The following is a 14515-nucleotide window of genomic DNA, read 5'->3' on the forward strand; positions in this document are numbered from 1 at the left end:
GCATGGCTGTGATTGGCCAGAGCACCATGTGACCCAGCCTCTATTTAAGCTGGAGTCACATAGCGCCGCCCGTCACTCTGCTCTGATTAGCGTAGGGAGAGGTTGCGGCTGCGACAGTAGGGCAAGATTAGGCAGATTAACTCCTCCAAAGGACTTGATTAATCGATCGATCTGCAGCTGTGCATCATTGAGCTGCTGAAATTCAATTGCTCACTGTTTTTAGGCTGCCCAGACCGTTTGTCAGTCACTTTTTTCTGGGGTGATCGGCGGCCATTTTGTGTCTTGTGGTGTGCCAGCACAAGCTGCGACCAAGTGCATTTAACCCTCAATGGTGTGGTTGTTTTTTGGCTAAAGCCTACATCAGGGTGAAGCTGTCACACCAAGTGCATTTAACCAGCAATAGTCTGTTTATTTTTTGGCCATATACTACATCAGGGGCAAGCTGCGCCTGTCACCAAGTGCATTTAACCCTCAATGGTGTGGTTGTTTTTTGGCTAAAGCCTACATCAGGGTGAAGCTGTCACACCAAGTGCATTTAACCAGCATAGTCTGTTTATTTTTTGGCCATATACTACATCAGGGGCAAGCTGCGCCTGTCACCAAGTGCATTTAACCCTCAATGGTGTGGTTGTTTTTTGGCTAAAGCCTACATCAGGGTGAAGCTGTCACACCAAGTGCATTTAACCAGCAATAGTCTGTTTATTTTTTGGCCATATACTACATCAGGGGCAAGCTGCGCCCGTCACCAAGGGCATTTAACCCTCAGTAGTGTGGTTGGTCAAGCTGTCACACCAAGTGCATTTAACCAGCAATAGTCTGTTCATTTTTTGGCCATATACTACATCAGGGGCAAGCTGCGCCTGTCACCAAGTGCATTTAACCCTCAGTAGTGTGGTTGGTCAAGCTGTCACACCAAGTGCATTTAACCAGCAATAGTGTGGTTATTTTTTGGCCATATCCCAGTCTAATTCTGTCAGTAAATCCATACCGGTCACCCAGCGCCTAAATACTAGGCCTCAAATTTATATCCCGCTAAATCTGTCGTTACCGCTGTACTGTTCTGGCTGGGCAAGGTATTTAGTGTCCGTCAAAGCACATTTTTTGTTCTGGGTTGAAAAACAATTCCCAATTTAGCAATTTCCTAATTTAGTGGTTTCTGCTGTATCAGAGCTATTTGAAATCTATCCCTAAAAGGGTATATAATATTCAAGGTGCACATAGGGTTATTCAGAATAACTTCACACACACGCTACTGTGCATTTCCAAGTCTAATTCTGTCAGTAAATCCATACCGGTCATCCAGCGCCTAAATACTAGGCCTCAAATTTATATCCCGCTAAATCTGTCTTTACCGCTGTACTGTTCTGGCTGGGCAAGTTATTTAGTGTCCGTCAAAGCACATTTTTTGTTCTGGGTTGAAATACAATTCCCAATTTAGCAATTTCATAATTTAGTGGTTTCTGCTGTATCAGAGCTATTTGAAATCTATCCCTAAAAGGGTATATAATATTCAAGGTGCACATAGGGTCATTCAGAATAACTTCACACACACGCTACTGTGCATTTCCAAGTCTAATTCTGTCAGTAAATCTATACTGGTCACCCAGCGCCTAAATACCAGGCCTCAAATTTATATTCAGCTGAATTTGAATACAATACATTGGGCCAAATAATATTTTTGTTGTTGTGGTGAACGATAACAATGAGGAAAACATCTAGTAAGGGACGCGGACGTGGACATGGTCGTGGTGGTGTTAGTGGACCCTCTGGTGCTGGGAGAGGACGTGGCCGTTCTGCCACATCCACACGTCCTAGTGTACCAACTACCTCAGGTCCCAGTAGCCGCCAGAATTTACAGCGATATATGGTGGGGCCCAATGCCGTTCTAAGGATGGTAAGGCCTGAGCAGGTACAGGCATTAGTCAATTGGGTGGCCGACAGTGGATCCAGCACGTTCACATTATCTCCCACCCAGTCTTCTGCAGAAAGCGCACAGATGGCGCCTGAAAACCAACCCCATCAGTCTGTCACATCACCCCCATGCATACCAGGGAAACTGTCTCAGCCTCATGTTATGCAGCAGTCTCCTATGCTGTTTGAAGACTCCGCTGGCAGGGTTTCCCAAGGGCATCCACCTAGCCCTTCCCCAGTGGTGAAAGACATAGAATGCACTGACGCACAACCACTTATGTTTCCTGATGATGAGGACATGGGAATACCACCTCAGCATGTCTCTGATGATGGCGAAACACAGGTGCCAACTGCTGCGTCTTTCTGCAGTGTGCAGACTGAACAGGAGGTCAGGGATCAAGACTGGGTGGAAGACGATGCAGGGGACGATGAGGTCCTAGACCCCACATGGAATAAAGGTCGTGCCACTGACTTTCACAGTTCGGAGGAAGAGGCAGTGGTGAGACCGAGCCAACAGCGTAGCAAAAGAGGGAGCAGTGGGCAAAAGCAGAACACCCGCCGCCAAGAGACTCCGCCTGCTACTGACCGCCGCCATCTGGGACCGAGCACCCCAAAGGCAGCTTCAAGGAGTTCCCTGGCATGGCACTTCTTCAAACAATGTGCTGACGACAAGACCCGAGTGGTTTGCATGCTGTGCCATCAGAGCCTGAAGCGAGGCATTAACGTTCTGAACCTGAGCACAACCTGCATGACCAGGCACCTGCATGCAAAGCATGAACTGCAGTGGAGTAAACACCTTAAAACCAAGGAAGTCACTCAGGCTCCCCCTGCTACCTCTTCTGCTGCTGCCGCCTCGGCCTCTTCTGCTGCTGCCGCCTCGGCCTCTTCCTCTGCCTCTGGAGGAACGTTGGCACCTGCCGCCCAGCAAACAGGGGATGTACCACCAACACCACCACCACCTCCGTCACCAAACATCTCAACCATGTCCCACTGCAGCGTTCAGCTCTCCATCTCACAAACATTTGAGAGAAAGCGTAAATTCCCACCTTGCCACCCTCGATCCCTGGCCCTGAATGCCAGCATTTCTAAACTACTGGCCTATGAAATGCTGTAATTTAGGCTGGTGGACACAGACAGCTTTAAACAGCTCATGTCGCTTGCTGTCCCACAGTATGTTGTTCCCAGCCGGCACTACTTCTCCAAGAGAGCCGTGCCTTCCCTGCACAACCAAGTATCCGATAAAATCAAGTGTGCACTGCGCAAAGCCATCTGTGGCAAGGTCCACCTAACCACAGATACGTGGACCAGTAAGTACGGCCAGGGACGCTATATCTCCCTAACTGCAAACTGGGTAAATGTAGTGGCAGCTGGGCCCCAGGCGGAGAGCTGTTTGGCGCACGTCCTTCCGCCGCCAAGGATCGCAGGGCAACATTCTTTGCCTCCTGTTGCCACCTCCTCCTACTCGACTTCCTCCTCCTCTTCTTCCACCTGCTCATCTAGTCAGCCACACACCTTCACCACCAACTTCAGCACAGCCCGGGGTAAACGTCAGCAGGCCATTCTGAAACTCATATGTTTGGGGGACAGGTCCCACACCGCACAGGAGTTGTGGCAGGGTATAGAACAACAGACCGACGAGTGGTTGCTGCCGGTGAGCCTCAAGCCCGGCCTGGTGGTGTGTGATAATGGGCGAAATCTCGTTGCAGCTCTGGGACTAGCCAGTTTGACGCACATCCCTTGCTTGGCGCATGTGCTGAATTTGGTGGTGCAGAAGTTCATTCACAACTATCCCGACATGTCAGAGCTGCTGCATAAAGTGCGGGCCGTCTGTTCGCGCTTCCGGCGTTCACATCCTGCTGCTGCTCGCCTGTCTGCGCTACAGCGTAACTTCGGCCTTCCCGCTCACCACCTCATATGCGACGTGCCCACCAGGTGGAACTCCACCTTGCACATGCTGGACAGACTGTGCGAGCAGCAGCAGGCCATAGTGGAGTTTCAGCTGCAGCACGCACGGGTCAGTCGCACTACAGAACAGCACCACTTCACCACCAATGACTGGGCCTCCATGCGAGACCTGCGTGCCCTGTTGCGCTGTTTCGAGTACTCCACCAACATGGCCAGTGGCGATGACGCCGTTATCAGCGTTACAATACCACTTCTATGTCTCCTTGAGAAAACACTTAGGGCGATGATGGAAGAGGAGGTGGCCCAGGAGGAGGAGGAGGAGGAGGAAGAGGGGTCATTTTTAGCACTTTCAGGCCAGTCTCTTCGAAGTGACTCAGAGGGAGGTTTTTGGCAACAGCAGAGGCCAGGTACAAATGTGGCCAGCCAGGGCCCACTACTGGAGGACGAGGAGGACGAGGATGAGGAGGAGGTGGAGGAGGATGAGGATGAAGCATGGTCACAGCGGGGTGGCACCCAACGCAGCTCGGGTCCATCACTGGTGCGTGGCTGGGGGGAAAGGCAGGACGATGACGATACGCCTCCCACAGAGGACAGCTTGTCCTTACCCCTGGGCAGCCTGGCACACATGAGCGACTACATGCTGCAGTGCCTGCGCAACGACAGCAGAGTTGCCCACATTTTAACGTGTGCGGACTACTGGGTTGCCACCCTGCTGGATCCACGCTACAAAGACAATGTGCCCACCTTACTTCCTGCACTGGAGCGTGATAGGAAGATGCGCGAGTACAAGCGCACGTTGGTAGACGCGCTACTGAGAGAATTCCCAAATGTCACAGGGGAACAAGTGGAAGCCCAAGGCCAAGGCAGAGGAGGAGCAAGAGGTCGCCAAGGCAGCTGTGTCACGGCCAGCTCCTCTGAGGGCAGGGTTAGCATGGCAGAGATGTGGAAAAGTTTTGTCAACACGCCACAGCTAACTGCACCACCACCTGATACGCAACGTGTTAGCAGGAGGCAACATTTCACTAACATGGTGGAACAGTACGTGTGCACACCCCTCCACGTACTGACTGATGGTTCGGCCCCATTCAACTACTGGGTCTCTAAATTGTCCACGTGGCCAGAGCTAGCCTTTTATGCCTTGGAGGTGCTGGCCTGCCCGGCGGCCAGCGTTTTGTCTGAACGTGTATTCAGCACGGCAGGGGGTGTCATTACAGACAAACGCAGCCGCCTGTCTACAGCCAATGTGGACAAGCTGACGTTCATAAAAATGAACCAGGCATGGATCCCACAGGACCTGTCCGTCCCTTGTCCAGATTAGACATTAACTACCTCCCCTTAACCATATATTATTGTACTCCAGGGCACTTCCTCATTCAATCCTATTTTTATTTTCATTTTACCATTATATTGCGAGGCTACCCAAATTTGAATGAACCTCTCCTCTGTCTGGGTGCCGGGGCCTAAATATATGCCAATGGACTGTTCCAATGTTGGGTGACGTGAAGCCTGATTCTCTGCTATGACATGCAGACTAATTCTCTGCTGACATGAAGCCAGATTCTCTGTTACGGGACCTCTCTCCTCTGCCTGGGTGCTGGGCCTAAATTTATGACAATGGACTGTTGCAGTGGTGGCTGACGTGAAGCCTGATTCTCTGCTATGATATGAAGACTGATTCTCTGCTGACATGAAGCCAGATTGTCTGTTACGGGACCTCTCTCCTCTGCCTGGGTGCTGGGCCTAAATTTATGACAATGGACTGTTGCAGTGGTGGCTGACGTGAAGCCTGATTCTCTGCTATGACATGCAGACTGATTCTCTGCTGACATGAAGACAGATTCTCTGTTACGGGACCTCTCTCCTCTGCCTGGGTGCCGGGGCCTAAATATCTGAGAATGGACTGTACCAGTGGTGGGTGACGTGAAGCCAGATTCTCTGCTATGGGACCTCTCTCCAATTGATTTTGGTTAATTTTTATTTATTTAATTTTTATTTTAATTCATTTCCCTATCCACATTTGTTTGCAGGGGATTTACCTACATGTTGCTGCCTTTTGCAGCCCTCTAGCCCTTTCCTGGGCTGTTTTACAGCCTTTTTAAATAATCCTGATCTGGGCGCCATTTTACATTCAGTCTTTTGCCAGTATGAACCAGGGACAGACTGGTAGGGACTCAAAACACTAGCTAATAGGGCCACAAAAGTACTTTTAAGGACTGGTATAGGTGTGCTAACGATAGGTGTGACATACTGAGGGGTGTGTTATACTTATAATATACTTTCTAACATAGAAAGTATATTATAGTGCAATTGTATTGTGTAGTAGTTGTGTGCGGTTCTGCTGAGATACCACAGCTACATAGAGGGACAAACGCTATAGGAAAAAATAATTTCTACTGGTGTGATTTACCAGTTGTCCCCCCAAAAAAACTGATTGAAGCAGGGGTGTTAGATACCAATAATATACTTTCTATATAGTGCATTTAGGTAGTGCAGCATTTGTCTGTGGTTTTGCTGCGTTACCACATTTACACAGAGTGAAATGCACTATTTGAAGAAATAATTTCTACTGGTGTGATTTACTAGTTGCTCCCCCAAAAAACTGATTGAAGCAGGGGTAGTATATACCAATAATATACTTTCTATATAGTTGTTGTAGAAATATTAATAGTTGTAATCTGCTTGCATCAAACTTTGTGTAAGGAAATGTAAACCCCCATTCCCTCAGCCACAGTCCGAGACAGACACAGGTGTTACCATATTGCTTTAATTCTGAGCAACTCCCCCTTCCCCCAGCCCAGTCTGTTTCTTTTATTTACTCACAAAAGGTGTAAAAGGGGCTGGCCCACAACAAGGATGCAGGAAGTGATGACATACAGGAAGCGAGACTTGTCAAAGGACAGGGGAGGGACTCAACATGGCTGGACAGTGCAATGTACACACCCCATCCCTGTATAAGGAAGGATGAGTCATGTCCATTGTCTGACCAGCCAGGTGGCCGCCCATCCCCCACCACTGTCAGCATGGATCCCATTCAATACTGCTCAAAGCGACCAGTATCTAGTGAAGATCATTCTACTGGTTCTTATAAGTTTGAGATTATCTGCGAGACATTGCTACGGCTATTGTCAGTATACGGTATGAGTATACCGACAAGGCAGGTATGCATGTCTTAAAAGCAGATATGTATCCAGAAAGGGATAGCGAAGCCGCAGCAGAGGTATAATATGTATCTCTCATTATGCAGACTTCACTTCTCTAATGTGTATAGACATTTGAAGGGAAGAAGCCCAGTGCATTGCACTTAGTGCTCACAAACCGGCAAACGCCCCCCTACACACTGAGAACACTACTCCAAGCCCATGAGAAAGTTTTCATACTGACGGTTTTACCACTGGTCCCGATTCAACCCAAGTGCCCTCAGCTAGAGCGTTCTTTGGCTAAATCCAACACAGGGAGACAGATGACAATCTATAAACACACACACACACATCCTAAGATAAAATGTCTGACTAATAACATTTCCACAACAATAGTGTATTTAGGTAGTGCAGCATTTTTCTGCGGTTTTGCTGCGTTACCGCATCTACACAGAGTGAAAAAAAACTATTGGAACCAATAATTTCTACTGGAGTGATTTACCAGTTGCCCCCCCCAAAAATCTGAATGAAGCAGGGGTGTTATATACCAATAATATACTTTCTATATAGTGTATTTAGGTAGTGCAGCATTTTTCTGCGGTTTTGCTGCATTACCGCATCTACACAGAGTGAAAAACACTATTCGAAGAAATAACTTCTAATGGTGTGATTAACTAGTTGCCCCCCCAAAAAACAGATTGAAGCAGGGGTGTTATATACCAATAATATACTTTCTATATAGTGCATTTAGGTAGTGCAGCATTTGCTTGGGGTTTTGCTGTGTTACTGCATCTAAACAGAGTAAAAAACACAATTTGAAGAAATAATTTCTTCTGGTGTGATTTACCAGTTTCCCCCCCAAAAACTGATTGAAGCAGGAGTGTTATATACCAATAATATACTTTCTACATAGTGCATTTAGGTAGTGCAGCATTTGCTTGTGGTTTTGCTGCGTTACCGCATCTACACAGAGTGAAAAACACTATTTGAAGAAATAATTTCTACTGGTGTGATTTATCAGTTGCCCCCCAAAAAAGATGATTGAAGCAGGGGTGTGATATACTAATAATATACTTTCTATATAGTGTATTTGGGTAGTGCAGCATTTGTTTGCGGTTTAGCTGCGTTACCTCAGCTACACAGAGTGACAAACGCCATTAGAACAAATCATTTTTACTAGTGTGATATACCAGTTGCCCACCCAAAAAATTGATTGAAGCAGGGGTGTTATTTACGCTAAAATCATTTGCAGTCATTTCTTGTGAAAGAGCATAGGGCAGTATTTTAGTAATGCACAAAACATTTAAACGCACTGTGTCACGGATGATCCGCGAGAATACTGAACCGTCCTCCCAATATTATCAATATCCCTATCCCTTATTGATCAATGAGTCTATTAAACAGTATTTATTTCCATAGGGCCTGAAGCTACAGGCCCCAGAACCTGCAATCTGATTATTCAGAGCGTCTCCTTCTGTGTGCCCAGAGAACAAAAGGGTTCTTTTGTTCAAGTCAGTCAATAGATGCCCAGCAGATAATGCAATTACAGCTGGCTTCCTTAAGTTGGCCCTACACAAAGAAACTTCCCTTTCTGCAGAGATATCACAGCTACGTGTGAAGACTACACCTGGGGGGAGCCATTTGGTGTCTCTGCCATAAGGGGCTTGTAAGCTAGCTTGAGTCAGTCAAGCCGGCACCAAGGTTCCCAGATTGAAACATGAATCAGAGATATGATTTTTACCCTTTTTAAGAGGGACCAGGCATCTTACGGACGTAAAAATTACATCATCGTATCACTCAGAATTCACTGGACATTTACATATGACAAACATAACTCTAGGAGACGCCCAGGTAAAGTCATGGTGTTACCCCATCATAGAACCAGGTATAATAGTCATATTTGGTATCCCTGGACTCCATATTTTGTGGGGAATGTGAATCTGTGCTCGTTACTTATGTATGCGGAGACATCCCGAGATATGGCACATACCATATTTTAGAACTGGCATTCATCTCAGAAATACAGCCGGCCCCAGCAGGCAGACTCTCAATTCCCCGCCTTAATTCTGGGACCCTTTATAACAAAGACCTAGAATCTGCTAAAGGAGTTCTCCACTTTTAACAACACCTGAAGAGGGCCTCAGCCAGAGAACCCGTGGGCTGTAGGCATATTTGGATTATTATACTGGACAAAGGCTTTCTTGGACTTTATCCCTGCAACAGACTATTTCACCAACAGACATCTCTTCTGCGGAAAATAAGTATTTTCTTTCTTTTCTCCCTTTTTGTTTATTGGACTATACTTTCCTTGATTATTGTTTTAATAATTACTGTACATCTTGATCATTTGTATTGTATATACAAACCGGATTCCAAAAAAGTTGGGACACTAAACAAATTGTGAATAAAAACTGAATGCAATGATGTGGAGATGGCAAATGTCAATATTTTATTTGTAATAGAACGTAGATGACAGATCAAACCTTTAATCCGAGTAAATGTATCATTTTAAAGGAAAAATATGTTGATTCAAATTTTAACGGTGTCAACAAATCCCCCAAAAGTTGGGACAAGTAGCAATAAGAGGCTGGAAAAAGTAAATTTGAGCATAACGAAGAGCTGGAAGACCAATTAACATTAATTAGGTCAATTGGCAACATGATTGGGAATAAAAAGAGCTTCTCAGAGTGGCAGTGTCTCTCAGAAGCCAAGATGGGTAGAGGATCACCAATTCCCACAATGTTGCGCAGAAAGATAGTGGAGCAATATCAGAAAAGTGTTACCCAGTGAACAATTGCAAAGACTTTGCATCTATCATCATCAACTGTGCATAACATCATCCGAAGATTCAGAGAATCTGGAACTCTCTCTGCGCGTAAGGGTCAAGGCCGTAAAACCATACTGATGCCCGTGATCTCCGGACCCTTAAATGACACTGCACCACAAACAGGAATGCTACTGTAAAGGAAATCACAGAATGGGCTCAGGAATACTTCCAGAAACCATTGTCAATGAACACAATCCACTGTGCCATCCGCCGTCGCCAGCTGAAACTCTACAGTGCAAAGAAGAAGCCATTTCTAAGCAAGATCCACAAGCTCAGGCGTTTTCACTGGGCCAGGGATCATTTAAAATGGAGTGTGGCAAAATGGAAGACTGTTCTGTGGTCAGACGAGTCACGATTCAAAGTTGTTCTTGGAAATCTGGGAAATCATCTGGACCAAAGAGGACACGGACAACCCAAGTTGTTATCAACGCTCAGTTTAGAAGCCTGCATCTCTGATGGTATGGGGTTGCATGAGTGCGTGTGGCATGGGCAGCTTGCATGTCTGGAAAGGCACCATCAATACAGAAAAATATGTTCAGGTTCTAGAACAACATATGCTCCCATCCAGACGTCATCTCTTTCAGGGAAGACCCTGTATTTTTCAACAAGATAATGCCAGACCACATTCTGCATCAATAACAACATCATGGCTGCGTAGGAGAAGGATCCGGGTACTGAAATGGCCAGTCTGCAGTCCAGATCTTTCACCTATAGAGAACATTTGGCGCATCATAAAGAGGAAGGTGCAACAAAGAAGGCCCAAGACGATTGAACAGTTAGAGGCCTGTATTAGACAAGAATGGGAGAGCATTCCTATTTCTAAACTTGAGAAACTGGTGTCCTCGGTCCCCAGACGTCTGTTGAGTGTTGTAAGAAGAAGGGGAGATGCCACACAGTAGTGAAAATGGCCTTGTCCCAACTTTTTGGGGATTTGTTGACACCATGAAATTCTGATTCAACATATTTTTCCCTTAAAATGGTACATTTTCTCAGTTTAAACTTTTGTTCCGTGATTTATGTTCTATTCTGAATAAAATATTAGAAGTTGGCACCTCCACATCATTGCATTCAGTTTTTATTCACGATTTGTATAGTGTCCCAACTTTTTGGGAATCCGGTTTGTATATATATATATATATATATATATATATATATACTGTATTTATATATATATATATATATATATATATAAATAATAAATGACCTCCAAGTCATTTCTCTAGCCATATGCCTGTTTTCAAACACTGCAAAAACTTACCCTAGCCTCTCCGTAGAGAATGCTACTCGGTTCTGTTATCCAGATAGTGGGTTTCTTGCTCCCATAAATTGCAAGGTGGTGGCAGTTAAACTACCTTGTGTGTGGTTCCGGTTCAGTCGTTCACACGCTTACTGGCGGTCAATCGGCGGTCCAATCCCTGCGCTTTCAGCCTATCGACTGTACGGACTCAAGTTAGACTGTTGGTGTGCTGAAAGTGGCTGGGAGGCCTGTTTGCGGATTGACCACTAGGGGCACTGTGACGGTTTCGTGACGTATTGTGGCCGTGGCGGTCGCAGTTCGTGACACACTGCACGGTTACATTAATTTCTGGTGAAAGAGTATAGGGGCTTATTTCATAAAAAAAATAAAAATACATACGCACTGCTGGTGAAAGCGTATAGTGGCCTATTTCAGTCCAAGAAGAAATATATATTTTCAGTTCACTTTTGCAGTTATTTCTGCTGAAAGCGTATAGGGATGTATTTCAGTAAACAAAGAAAAATGTATTCTCAGTTCACTTTTGCAGTTATTTCTGTTGAAAACGTATAGTGGCCTATTTGAGTCCAACAAGAAATATATATTCTTAGGTCACTTCTGCAGTTATTTCTGGTGAAAGCATATAGGTGCGTATTTCAGTACTACAAGAAAAATATATTCTCAGTTCACTGTTGCAGTTATATCTGGTAAAGCCTTTACTGGCGTATTGCAGTATAGAAATATACATTCGCCATTCGCCGGAGCACTTATATCTTGAAAAAACTTTATTCACGTATAGCAGCAGAAAAATAAATATACATTCGCCATTCGCTACTGCACTTATATCTTGAAAAACATTTATTGATGTATATCAGTAGAAAAATTAAAAATACAAAATGCAATCGCACACTGCAACCAGCACTCTGCCCTGCCTTTATGCTGGATGTTGAATAAGGCATTGGTGTACATTTTGGCCAAAGCGTAATAAGCCACTCACCACGTCAAGGTCGCCTTCATGAGTGGTCCCTAACACTAGTTCCTACCTTTTATGGGCCATGACAGCCACATAAAGTCCAGGGAGCGCAGGTACAGCTTGGCGTGCATGCTGTACCTGCGCTCCCTGGACTTTATGTGGCTGTCATGGCCCATAAAAGGTAGGAACTAGTGTTAGGGACCACTCATGAAGGCGACCTTGACGTGGTGAGTGGCTTATTACGCTTTGGCCAAAATGTACACCAATGCCTTATTCAACATCCAGCATAAAGGCAGGGCAGAGTGCTGGTTGCAGTGTGCGATTGCATTTTGTGTTTCTACATTTATATCTCTATTTCGCCACAGCAATCTGCACCTGCTAGGGGTTGTGCGGGCTGAAATTTTCAATATGAGGTAAAGCCTTTAGTGGCGTATTTCTGTACAAAAATCAAGATATATGTGGCCTACTGATGCTGCCATGTCCACACTATGTCACCTTGCCACTCTGTGGCCTCCTGGTTCTGCCATGCCTACACTATGTCACCGTGCCACTCTGTTGTATCATGCTGCTGCTGCTGCCATGTCTACACTATGTCACAGTGCCACTCTCTTGTATCATGCTGATGCTGCCATCTCCGCACTATGTAACCTGGCCACTCGCTGTCCTATACATACTACTGCCAACTACATATTCTGTGATTGTGCCACTCGGTGGCCTCCTCATACTGCTGCCACCTCCACACTGTCATTGTGCTACTATGTGGCCTTCTGATGCTGCTGCCACTTCCAAACTTTGTCATTGGCCCACTGTGTGATGTCCTCATGCTGTTTCTACCTCACCACTCTGTCATAGGGACACTCTGTGGACTTCACATGCTGTTCCAAACTCCCCACTTCATGACTGGGCCGCTATTTTGGCTTTCGACCTGGCTGACATCATAATTTATTTGACTTTTCTTCTGATCTGTCAGAAGGAAAGAAAAATAAGATGCACAACAGATCCTGTCTGTGTAGCAGCTGTGAGACCTGTATGATTTGGTAGCCAAAAGCAGGAGTGGGTATAAAACACAGAAGACATGCCAATATTCCATTCACATGTCATCTCTGTTTTAGATCCACTCCTGTTTTAATTGGCATTAGCAATACTGAGCAAATGCAGACCGAGTGAAGGCGTATGCTCCAAATAAAAGATCCGTTTTTGTGGGTTATTGTTCTGACGGAGCAGTGACGTCAACACAAACTTACTGCTTACATCCTCTCCACTCTGTCAGGGGGGTTCTACTTGTGTGTAATAGAACAGGTTCTGTAGACATCTATGTGGAATCAGCTGACAAGGGTGTAAAAGGAGTGCACTTCTTCTTGACACTAACATCGACTTATAAGGCAGAGTTCATACTTGAGTGATTAGGCCAGGTTTGACAAATTTAAGTATACTTTCTTATCATTTTAATAAAGTTTACCTACAAGCTTTGTGATATTTTTCAAAACCTCAAGTTTTTATATAGGCCTATTGCCAGCACAAAACCCTGACAGCATTATGCTGCTAAGCAATTTGATATTTTTTCAAAAGTATTTAAAAATATGTTGCATAATAGCAAAAGCAATTTAAAGCAATAATGCCATTTTTATACCAATGAGGTTAAATGCAAATTACAAAGTAGACAAAAATCTTACAGCCTTTCCTAAATCGTTATAATGGTGGAAGGGGGAGGAACATTACCATTACAAGTTACAATGTGTCTTAATATTGAGGAAACAAATTTTTTGAACCTGCATTTTTAAATGCAAATAACACAGTAGGCAGAAATTTTACTACGTCAATACTGAAATATTTACTAAGTAAACTGTCAATATCAGTGAGTGAGTGTGTTTGTAGGTTTGGATAGATATATAATTGTGTTCCTGTCATTAAATTACAGAAAACACACTTGCAATTTTGCTCTAATAGTTCTATAGTTTGTGTGACTTTGTACCATGACTTTTCATTTAGGCACATTGGGACTTTTCATTACACCTTATAATAAAATCTCTGGTACCAGCAACAGGCAGTCATATTAGTAGACCACAGTTCTGCCTGGCTTCTAAAAGGCACAGTATTATTGTTCAGGATAAAGTTGAGGAGATTGTGGGCTGGATGGCTTACTCATCACAGTCACAACAGAATGACATGGAGGTAACCTGTGACTCTGACCCTTTGCCTTAGAGCAAGTGGTCACATCATCCCTGCTGTTCCTCCTCCATGTAGCCCAATAGAAGCTTTTCAGTTTCATCCTCTCTGTCTTCGCTGCTCCCTCCAACTGGGGCTCCTTCTTTTTTTCCCCAAGAGGCAAAAAGAAAACACCACACACTATGGCAGATAGTCAAGAGAGTCTTCTTGCTGATTACTTCTGTGGGAACAGTCAGCATTTGTACTGCCAGGAGGAAGAAGTTCAGAGGAGGGAGGAGGACCCCATGAATAACTGTGTTACCGGTAGTGACAGCAATTGTAATCAGTAGTACTCTAGGCAAATACAGAGCAGAGAATCAGGA

Source organism: Bufo gargarizans, chromosome 2 (genome assembly GCF_014858855.1).
Source record: "Bufo gargarizans isolate SCDJY-AF-19 chromosome 2, ASM1485885v1, whole genome shotgun sequence".
NCBI lineage: Eukaryota > Metazoa > Chordata > Amphibia > Anura > Bufonidae > Bufo > Bufo gargarizans.